Source organism: Phyllobates terribilis, unplaced genomic scaffold (genome assembly GCF_046119375.1).
Source record: "Phyllobates terribilis strain yellow unplaced genomic scaffold, ASM4611937v1 Scaffold_5__5_contigs__length_657084704, whole genome shotgun sequence".
Classification (NCBI taxonomy): Eukaryota; Metazoa; Chordata; class Amphibia; order Anura; family Dendrobatidae; genus Phyllobates; species Phyllobates terribilis.
In genome coordinates, this window is record NW_027362765.1 from 137,693,030 (window position 1) to 137,705,074 (window position 12,045).

Genomic DNA, 12,045 nt, shown 5'->3' on the forward strand with positions numbered 1-12,045 from the left:
CAGGGCCACAGTAACAAGTACGACATGTTCCTATTAGAAAGGAGAGCGTCTGCTATACAGTTAGAGGTTATGCAATGAATCCAACGGCTGACCAATTTTAGGAAAAACCCCACTAAGAATTTAAAGACACACGGAGCAGGGCCACAGTAACAAGGTACGACATGTTCCCATTAGAAAGGAGACGGTCTGCTATACAGTTATAGGGTATGCAATGAGTCCAACTGTTAACCAATTTTAGGAAAAACCCCACTAAGAATTTAAAGACACACGGAGCAGGGCCACAGTAACAAGGTACGACATGTTCCCATTAGAAAGGAGAGAGTCTGCTATACAGTTATAGGGTATGCAGTGAGTCCAACTGTTAACCAATTTTAGGAAAAACCCCACTAAGAATTTAAAGACACACAGAGCAGGGACACAGTAACAAGATACGACATGTTCCCATTAGAAAGGAGAGGGTCTGCTATACAGTTATAGGGTATGCAGTGAGTCCAACGGCTGACCGATTTTAGGAAAAACCCCACTAAGAATTTAAAACACACAGAGCAGGGCCACAGTAACAAGATACGACATGTTCCTATTAGAAAGGAGAGGGTCTGCTATACAGTTATAGGGTATGCAGTGAGTCCAACGGCTGACCGATTTTAGGAAAAACCCCACTAAGAATTTAAAGACACACAGAGCAGGGCCTCAGTAATAAGGTACGACATGTTTCCATTAGAAAGGAGAGGGTCTGCTATACAGTTATAGGGAATGCAGAGAGTCCAACGGCTGACCAATTTTAGGAAAAACCCAACTACAAATTTAAAGACACACGGAGCAGGGCCACAGCAACAAGGTACGACATGTTGCCATTAGAAAGGAGAGGGTCTGCTATACAGTTATAGGGTATGCAGTGAGTCCAACTGTTGACCAATTTTAGGAAAAACCCTACTAAGTATTTAAAGACACATGGAGCAGGGCCACAGTAACAAGGTACGACATGTTCCCATTAGAAAGGAGAGGGTCTGCTATAAAGTTATAGGGTATGCAGTGATTCCAACGGCTGACCAATTTTAGGAAAAACCCCACTAAGAATTTAAAGACACAAAGAGCAGGGCCACAGTAACAAGTACGACATGTTCCCATTAGAAAGGAAAGAGTCTGCTATACAGTTATAGGCTATGCAGTGAGTCCAACGGCTGACCAATTTTAGGAAAAACCCCACTAAGAATTTAAAGACACACAGAGCAGGGCCACAGTAACAAGTATGACATGTTCCTATTAAAAAGGAGAGGGTCTGCTATACAGTTATAGGGTATGCAGTGAGTCCAACGGCTGACAAGTTTTAAGAAAACCCCCACTAAGAATTTAAAGACACACAGAGCAGGGCCTCAGTAATAAGGTACGACATGTTTCCATTAGAAAGGAGAGGGTCTGCTATACAGTTATAGGGTATGCAGAGAGTCCAACGGCTGACCAATTTTAGGAAAAACCCCACTACAAATTTAAAGACACACGGAGCAGGGCCACAGTAACAAGGTACGACATGTTCCCATTAGAAAGGAGAGGGTCTGCTATACAGTTATAGGGTATGCAGTGAGTCCAACTGTTGACCAATTTTAGGAAAAACCCTACTAAGAATTTAAAGACACATAGAGCAGGGCCACAGTAACAAGGTATGACATGTTCCCATTAGAAGGGAGAGGGTCTGCTATAAAGTTATAGGGTATGCAGTGATTCCAACGGCTGACCAATTTTAGGAAAAACCCCACTAAGAATTTAAAGACACAAAGAGCTGGGCCACAGTAACAAGTACGACATGTTCCCATTAGAAAGGAGAGAGTCTGCTATACAGTTATAGGCTATGCAATGAATCCAACGGCTGACCAATTTTAGGAAAAACCCCACTAAGAATTTAAAGACACACAAAGCAGGGCCACAGTAACAAGGTACGACATGTTTCCATTAGAAAGGAGAGAGTCTGCTATACAGTTATAGGGTATGCAGTGAGTCCAACGGCTGACCAATTTTAGGAAAAACCCCACTACGAATTTAAAGACACACGGAGCAAGGCCACAGTAACAAGGTACGGTATGTTCCCATTAGAAAGGAGAGGGTCTGCTATACAGTTATAGGGTATGCAGTGATTCCAACGGCTGACCAATTTTAGGAAAAACCCCACTAAGAATTTAAAGACACAAAGAGCAGGGCCACAGTAACAAGTACGACATGTTCCCATTAGAAAGGAAAGAGTCTGCTATACAGTTATAGGCTATGCAGTGAGTCCAACGGCTGACCATTTTTAGGAAAAACCCCACTAAGAATTTAAAGACACACAGAGCAGGGCCACAGTAACAAGTATGACATGTTCCTATTAAAAAGGAGAGCGTCTACTATACAGTTATAGGGTATGCAGTGAGTCCAACGGCTGACAAGTTTTAAGAAAACCCCCACTAAGAATTTAAAGACACACAGAGCAGGGCCTCAGTAATAAGGTACGACATGTTTCCATTAGAAAGGAGAGGGTCTGCTATACAGTTATAGGGTATGCAGAGAGTCCAACGGCTGACCAATTTTAGGAAAAACCCCACTACAAATTTAAAGACACACGGAGCAGGGCCACAGTAACAAGGTACGACATGTTCCCATTAGAAAGGAGAGGGTCTGCTATACAGTTATAGGGTATGCAGTGAGTCCAACTGTTGACCAATTTTAGGAAAAACCCTACTAAGAATTTAAAGACACATGGAGCAGGGGACATGTTCCCATTAGAAAGGAGAGGGTCTGCTATAAAGTTATAGGGTATGCAATGATTCCAACGGCTGAGCAATTTTAGGAAAAACCCCACTAAGAATTTAAAGACACAAAGAGCTGGGCCACAGTAACAAGTACGACATGTTCCCATTAGAAAGGAGAGAGTCTGCTATACAGTTATAGGCTATGCAATGAATCCAACGGCTGACCAATTTTAGGAAAAACCCCACTAAGAATTTAAAGACACACAAAGCAGGGACACAGTAACAAGGTACGACATGTTTCCATTAGAAAGGAGAGAGTCTGCTATACAGTTATAGGGTATGCAGTGAGTCCAACGGCTGACCAATTTTAGGAAAAACCCCACTACGAATTTAAAGACACACGGAGCAAGGCCACAGTAACAAGGTACGGTATGTTCCCATTAGAAAGGAGAGGGTCTGCTATACAGTTATAGGGTATGCAGTGAGTCCAATGGCTGACCAATTTTAGAAAAACCCCACTAAGAATTTAAAGACACACGGAGCAGGGCCACAGTAACAAGTACGACATGTTCCCATTAGAAAGGAGAGGGTCTGCTATACAGTTATAGTTTATGCAGTGAGTCCAACGGCTGACCAATTTTAGGAAAAAACCCACTAAGAATTTAAAGACACACAGAGCAGAGCCACATTAACGATAAATTCCCATTAGAAAGGAAAGAGTCTCCCATAGTGTTGGCCTATGCAGTGAATGCAAGGGCTGCCAAAAATTTGGAGGCACTTCAATGCCCCTTGGAAGAGACGTGGAGGAGGGCCTCATTTAAAAATGTTCCCATTAGAAAGAAGCGGGCCTCCAATACTTGTAATGCCCATGCACTAAGTGTATGGGCTAATAAACATTTACCCCTGGGGGGTATACTTGAACATACTGTGTAAAAAGATTTTTTCACGGGCATCATAAACACCCTTTAAAAAAATTATGTGGGTGTTGCATCACAGACCACGGTCACCCTGATGATATGGTGGTAGAGGATGAGGAGAAGTAGGAGGACAAGAGTAAATAGACAAAATCAGGAAGCGTATACCCATGTGTGGATGTGAAAAGGTGCATGGGAATACACCTCCCAAGAAAAGACACTGGATTTGAGTTTATGTTACGCTGCTATCATTCAGTGGTGTTGAGAAGTCTGGCCCAATCCAGCCCTTGTTCATTTTTATAAGAGTCAGCCTGTCAGCATTTTCAGTTGACTGGCGGATGTGCTTATACAGTTATATGAAAAAGTTTGGGCACCCCTATTAATCTTAAGCTTAATGTTTTATAAAAATTGGTGTTTTTTGCAACAGCTATTTCAGTTTGATCTATGTAATAACTGTTGGACACAGTAATGTTTCTGCCTTGAAATGAGGTTTATTGTACTAATAGAAAATGTGCACTCTGCATTCAAACAAAATGTGACAGGTGCATAAGTATGGGCACCTCACCAGAAAAGTGACATTAATATTTAGTAGATCCTCCTTTTGCAAAAATAACAGCCTCTAGTCGCTTCCTGTAGCTTTTAATGAGTTCCTGGATCCTGGATGAAGGTATTTTTGACCATTCCTCTTTACAAAACAATTCCAGTTCAGTTAAGTTTGATGGTCGCCGAGCATGGACAGCCCTCTTCAAATGATCCCACAGATGTTCAATGATATTCAGGTCTGGGGACTGGGATGGCCATTCCAGAACATTGTAATTGTTCCTCTGCATGAATGCCTGAGTAGATTTGGAGCGGTGTTTTGGATCATTGTCTTGCTGAAAGATCCATCCCCTGCGTAACTTCAACTTTATCACTCATTCTTGAACATTATTGTCAAGAATCTGCTGATACTGAGTGGAATCCATGCGTCCCTCAACTTTAACAAGATTCCCGGTGCCGGCATTGGCCACACAGCCCCAAAGCATGATGGAACCTCCACCAAATTTTACTGTGGGTAGCAAGTGTTTTTCTTGGAATGCTGTGGTTTTTTGCCGCCATGCATAACGCCTTTTTGTATGACCAAACAACTCAATCTTGGTTTCATCAGTCCACAGGACCTTCTTCCAAAAAGAAATTGGCTTCTCCAAATGTGCTTTTGCATACCTCAGCCGACTCTGTTTGTGGCGTGCTTGCAGAAATGGCATCTTTTGCATCACTCTCCCATACAGCTTCTCCTTGTGCAAAGTGCGTTGTATAGTTGACCGATGCACAGTGACACCATCTGCAGCAAGTTGATGCTGCAGCTCTCTGGAGGTGGTCTGAGGATTGTCCTTGACTGATCTCACCATTCTTCTCTGCCTTTCTGATCTTTTTCTTGGCCTGCCACTTCTGGCCTTAACAAGAACTGTCCCTGTGTTCTTCCATTTCCTTACTATGTTCCTCACAGTGGAAACTGACAGGTTAAATCTCTGAGACAGCTTTTTGTATCCTTCCCCTGAACAACTATGTTGAATAATCTTTGTTTTCAGATCATTTGACAGTTGTTTTGAGGAGCCCATGATGCCACTCTTCAGAGGAGATTCAAACAGGAGAACAACTTGCAAGTGGCCACTTTAAGTAGCTTTTCTCATGATTGCATACACCTGGCTATGAAGTTCAAAGCTCAATGAGGTTACAAAACCAAAAAAAGTGCTTTAGTACGTCAGTAAAAGTAGGTAGGAGTATTTAAAACAAGAAAATGATAAGGGTGCCCATACTTATGCACCTGTCAAATTTTGTTTGAATGCAGATTGCACATTTTCTGTTAGTACAATAAACCTCATTTCAAGGCAGAAACATTACTGTGTCCAACAGTTATTACATATATCAAACTGAAATAGCTGTTGCAAAAACACCATTTTTTATAAAACATTAAGCTTAAGATTAATAGGGGTGCCCAAACTTTTTCATATAACTGTAAATTATAATTCCACCAGCGGCACTAAAAACCTGCTCTGATAAAACATTGGCGGCAGGGCAGGCCAGAACCTCCAATGCATAGAGAGCCAGTTCGTTCCACGTATCCGGCTTGGATACCCAATAATTATAAGGCACAGAGGAATCGCAGAGGATGTTGGTACAGTCGGCAAGGTACTCCATCAGCATCTTCTCAAACTTTGCACTCCTTGTGAGAGTACCCCGTGCCTCAGGGCCTGTGCGATGGGAGGGTCTGAGAAAACTCTCCCAGGACTTTGACAGTGTTCCCCTGCCTCTGCTGGATTGAAGTTGTGTCTCTATGGCCTGTACTCCTTGGTTGTCCAACGAAGTGTGCCCTCTTCTGCCAGCGTTTTCAGAATTTTTTCAATAGCTCTGCAACAAGGGCCTTTTGGTGCTGCCCCATTTTTGTAGAGCTGTCCACCTCAGGAATAAGAGATATCAAGTTCTCCTTGTAGCGTGGGTCTAGAAGTGTCACCAACCAGTAATGACTGTAACCCAAAATTTTGAGAACGCGAGGGTCATGGGAAAGGCAGCGTAACATAAACTCAGCCATGCGTGCCAGACTACTAACAGGCAAGACTTCCGTGTCCTCACCAAGAGAATGACTGACCATGCTCTCCTCCTCCTCTCTGTCCTCTGGCCATACACGCTGAACTGACAATATGACAGCTGTGCAGGTAGTACCGTCTATAGTGCATGAAACTAGCTCCTGTCCTTCCTCCTCCTCCTCCTCTTCCTCATTGTCACCCAATCCACGTTGGGATGAGATGAGGCTTGGCTGTGTGTAATCACCCTGTATGGTTCCTTGCTCCATCCCATCGAGCTCCCCCTGATATGCATCCTCTTTGATTATGAGCAGAGAGCGTTTCAGAAGACAAAGAAGCGGGATGGTGATGCTAATTATGGCGTCATCGCCGCTCACCATCTTGGTGGAGTCCTCAAAGTTTTGGAGGATGGTACATACAGTCATGGCCAAAAGTTTTGAGAATGACACCAAAATGATATTTTCCCATGATCTGCTGGCCTCTGGTTTTTATTAGTGTTTGTCTGATGTTTATATCACATACTGAAATATAATTGCAATCATATTATAAGTACCAATAGGTTATATTGACAGTTAGAATGAGTTAATGCAGCAAGTCAATATTTGCAGTGTTGCCCCTTCTTCTTCAAGACCTCTGTAATTCTCCCTGGCATGCTCTCAATCAACTTTTGGACCAAATCCTGACTGATAGCAGTCCATTCTTGCATAATCAATGCTTGCATTTTGCCGGAATTTGTTGGTTTTTGTTTGTCCACCCGTCTCTTGATGATTGACCACAAGTTCTCAATGGGATTAAGATCTGGGGAGTTTCCTGGCCATGGACCTAAAATCTCTATGTTTTGTTCCATGAGCCATTTAGTTATCACCTTTGCTTTATGGCAAGGTGCTCCATCATGCTGGAAAAGGCATTGTTGGGCGCCAAACTCCTCTTGGACGGTTGGGAGAAGTTGCTCTTGGAGGACATTCTGGTACCATTCTTTATTCATGGCTGTGTTTTTAGGCAAGACTGTGAGTGAACCGATTCCCTTGGCTGAGAAGCAACCCCACACATGAATGGTTTCAGGATGCTTTACAGTTGGCATGAGACAAGACTGGTGGTAGCGCTCACCTCTTCTTCTCCGAATAAGCTGTTTTCCAGATGTCCCAAACAATTGAAAAGGGGATTCCTCAGAGAAAATGACTTTGCCCCAGTCCTCAGCAGTCCACTCCCTGTACCTTTTGCAGAATATCAGTCGATCCCTGATGTTTTTTCTGGAGAGAAGTGGCTTCTTTGCTGCCCTCCTTGAAACCAGCCCTTGCTCAAAGAGTCTCCGCCTCACAGTGCGTGCAGAAGCACTCACACCAGCCTGCTGCCATTCCTGAGCAAGCTCGGCACTGCTGGTAGTCCGATCCCGCAGCTGAAACAGTTTTAAGATACGGTCCTGGCGCTTGCTGGTCTTTCTTGGGCGCCCTGGAGCCTTTTTGACAACAATGGAAGCTCTCTCCTTGAAGTTCTTGATGATGCGATAGATTGTTGACTGAGGTGCAATCTTTGTAGCTGCGATACTCTTCCCTGTTACGCCATTTTTGTGCAGTGCAATGATGGCTGCACGTGTTTCTTTAGAGATAACCATGGTTCACTGAAGAGAAACAATGATACCAAGAACCAGCCTCCTTTTAAAGTGTCCAGTGATGTCATTCTTACTTAATCATGACTGATTGATCGCCAGCCCTGTCCTCATCAACACCCACACCTGTGTTAATGGATCAATCACTAAAACGATGTTAGTTGCTCCTTTTAAGGCAGGACTGCAATGATGTTGAAATGTGTTTTGGGGGTTAAAGTTCATTTTCTGGGCAAATATTGACTTTGCAAGTACAATAATTGCTGTTAAGCTGATCACTCTTTGACATTCAGGAGTATATGCAAATTGCCATTACAAAAAATGAAGCAGTAGACTTTGGAAAAATTACTATTTGTCTCATTCTCAATACTTTTGGCCATGACTGTATGTCTGACATCCATGTCCACTCCTGAGGTCTTATGTGTGGAATCTGAACTGAATACCGATGGCCTTGTTGATGCTGGTACTCAACAACTGCCCTCTTCTGCTCACAAATCCTTCCCAACATCTGCAGTGTAGAGTTCCAACGTGTGGGGACATCACACACCAGTCTGTGAGCTGGAAGCTGCAAACGCAGCTGAAACACTGCAAGGGCGGCGGGAGCTGTAGCTGACTTTCTAAAATGGGCACACAGGCGGCATACTTTAACAAGCAGATCTGGCAGCTCCGGGTAGGATTTGAGAAACCGCTGAACCACCAGGTTAAGCACATGGGCTAGAGAAAACAGAATTTTAAATACCTGGCCTGTAGGTAAGTAGTTTGAACAGCAAACTGCGGTGAATATTGCTTCAATTACACACTAAAGGAAATTTTTAATGGAGGCCAGAAATGGCAGTATTTTCTGACAACGTATATGTGATCCGTTTGACGGAGAAAACACAGTTTTACATAACTGGCCTGTAGGTAAGTAATTTTAACAGCATACTGGTGTGAATTGCATTAATGACACACTAAAGGAAATTTTTAATGGAGGCCAGAAATGGCAGTATTTTCTGACAACATATATGTGATCCGTTTGACGGAGAAAACAGTTTTAAATACTTGGCCTGTAGGTAACTAGTTTGAACAGCAAACTGTGGTGAATTGCTTCAATGACACACTAAAGGAAATTTTTAATGGAGGCCAGAAAAGGCAGTATTTTCTGACAAACATATATGTGATCCATTTGACAGAGAAAACACAGTTTTAAATAGCTGGATTTCTAGCGCTCTAATATGGAGAGGACCTGGCTGTATTCTGCAGTGCCAACAAGCAAATGGCGCAGAAAAAATTGTGTTCTCTGGATTGCTTTTTAAGCAAATAATGAGGATTAAGATCCAAAGAAAAGTATTCCTGGCCCCTGAGACTTGGGCCCTTATATAGAAATGTCTAACAGCAGCAGTAGTCAGAATTGGAATGGAGCCTCTTGTGCTAAATGCACTGCAGTCTGCTATACACCCTGCCTGCCTGATATCTCTGCAGATAGATTAGTCCTCAGAAGGACTGTTTGTTAAGATGGATATGTGTAATGTACGGTTTTTCTCCCTACACTACCTAATACACGAGCAAATCTGTCCCTGACGCAGCAGCACCTCTCCCAAAACAAGCAAATCGCGCAGAAAAACTGTGTTCTCTGGATTTCTTTTTAAGCAAATAATGAGAATTAAGATCCAAAGAAAAGTATTCCTGGCCCCTGAGACCTGGGCCTTTGTATAGAAATATCTAACAGCAGCAAAAGGCAGAATTGGAATGGAACCTCTTGTGCTATATGCACTGCAGTCTGCTATACACACTGCCTGCCTGCCTATACACCCTACCTGCCTGATATCTCTGCAGATGGATTAGTCCTCAGAAGGACTGTTTGTTAAGATGGATATGTGTAATGTACGTTTTTTCTCCCTACACTACCTCATACACGAACAAATCTCTCCCTGACACAGCAGCAGCTCTCCCTACACTGTCTGATTCGGAGTGACTGTGAAGAGACTGATATAGACCTGATGACGCTGTGCGGCCAGCCAATCACTGTAATGCCCACAACCAACATGGCTATGGCATTACAGTGCATGGCAGGCAATCCCTGCATGTTCATTGGCTCTCTAAAGAGCGCCAAACATGCAGGGAGGGGACCCGAGTTCCCACCCGAGCAAACCGGAAATAATCGGCGAGCACCAAGCATCTAGAGCAGTGAGATGCTCAGGCGAGCACCGAGTAGTAGCGAACATGCTCGCTCACCACTAGACACGTGCAATGCCTGTTCCATTCATTCATTCTTGCATTATTGCATTATTCCATTGTCCCATTTTTCCATTGCCCCCTAACAATGGAACAATGAAATAATGCAAGAATGGAACAGACATTGCAAGGGTCATAATGCGCACCTGGCTTTTATCTGGTGGTGCTGCAGCAGCAAGCTTCAGTCTTTAGGGATCCTACAAACCGGGAAGCAGGGGGACCGCTGCTCGCTTGTTCATTAATTAGTTATCCTCTCTACCCCCCCCCTCCCCGGTCTTGAGCCGTGTGGTAAATTAGGGGGAGAAGAATGTGTGAAAATAGGTGGACATATGCACATTAAAAATATGTGGGGTGCATATGCAACACGCATTATAGTTGTATGTTTTAATGTGTCTATTGATAAACAATATGTCTTCCTAACGGGAGTCTTTGTCCCTATCCCTACATTTTTTGCCTTCTTGGGGCCAGGGTGCAGCCATAGGCCAAACCCAATTCAGGTAATCGCTTTTAAGCATTTTGGCTAAGATCATGTGTAGCACCTTTTCTTATCAGTTTAACATGTGATGCGTCCCGTATATGTCCACAAATTTTCACACATTCTCTTCTCTCCTCACCCCTAATGTCCCCAGTGCCTCAAGATCTGGAAAGGGGGTGTGTAGAGAGGAGAGCTAAATATTGAACAGACGAGTAGCGGTCTCCCTGCTTCCCAGTCTGCAGGCTCCCTACAGACTGGAGCTGGTTGCTGCAGCACAGCTAGATAAAAGCTAGATAAAAGCCAGGAGCCCATTATGACACGTGCAATGCCTGTTCCATTCTTTCATTCTTGCATTATTCCATTGTTCCATTGCCTCCTAACAATGGAACAATGGAATAATGCAAGAATGCAAGAATGTAACGTGTGCACGTGTTGCAATGGGCTCCTGGCTTTTATCTAGCGGTGCTGCAACAGCCAGCTTCAGTCTGTAGGGAGCCTACAGACTGGAAAGCAGAGTGACTGCTGCTTGTTTGTTCATTAATTAGTCATCCTTTCTACCCCCCTCTGGTCTTGAGACGCGTGGGACATTAGGGGGGGGGGATGTGTGAAAATAGGTCGACTTATGCATATTAAAAATGTGTGGGGTGCATCTGCAACAAGCAGTATAGTTGTGTGTTTTAAGGTGTCTATTGATGAAGAACATGTATTCCTAAGGGTTGTCTTTGTCCCTATCCCTACAATGGGTGCCTTCTTGGGGCCAGGGTGTAGCCATAGGCCAAAACCAATTCAGGTAATCGCTTCTTGGCATTTTGGCTAAGATAAAGTGTAGCATCTTTTCTTATCAGTTTAACATCTGATGCGTCCCCTATATGTCCACAAATTTTCACACATTCACCTCTCTCCTCACCCCTAATGTCCCAAGTGCCTCAAGATCGGGAAGGGGGGGTGGGGTAGAGGGGATAGCTAATTATTGAACAGCCGAGCAGCGGTCCCTCTGCTTCCCAGTCTGCAGGCTCCCTACAAACTGAAGCTGGCTGCTGCAGCACAGCTAGATAAAAGCCAGGAGCCCATTATGACACGTGCAATGCCTGTTTCATTCTTGCATTCTTGCATTATTCAATTGTCCCATTGTTCCATTACCCCCTATCAATGGGACAATGCAACAATGCAAGAATGAAACAGACATTGCACGAGTCATAATGAGCTCCTGGCTTTTATTTGGCAGTGCTGCAGCAGCCAGCTACAGTTTGTAGGGAGCCTACAGACTGGGAAGCAGGGTGACAACTGCTTGTTTGTTCATTTGTTCATTAATTAGTTATTCTCTCTAACCCTCCCTGGTCTTGAGTCGCGTGGGACATTAGGGGGGGTGATGTGTGAAAATAGGTTGATTTATGAATATTAAAAATATGTGGGGTGCATCTGCAACAAGCAGTATAGTTGAGTGTTTTAAAGTGTCTATTGATGAACAACATGTCTTCCTAAGGGGAGTCTTTGTCCCTATCCCTACAATGGGTGCCTTCTTGGGGCCTGGGTGCAGCCATAGGCCAAAACCAATTCA

At 43.8% G+C, this 12,045-nt stretch overlaps 2 pseudogenes; both read left to right on the forward strand.

Annotated features, from left to right (window-relative positions):
• The first annotated feature begins 10,512 nt into the window (after positions 1-10,512).
• On the forward strand, positions 10,513-10,631 carry LOC141151090 (U2 spliceosomal RNA; annotated as a pseudogene).
• A 649-nt stretch (positions 10,632-11,280) lies between these two features.
• LOC141150958 (U2 spliceosomal RNA) lies at positions 11,281-11,387 on the forward strand (annotated as a pseudogene).
• The last annotated feature ends 658 nt before the right edge of the window (positions 11,388-12,045 follow it).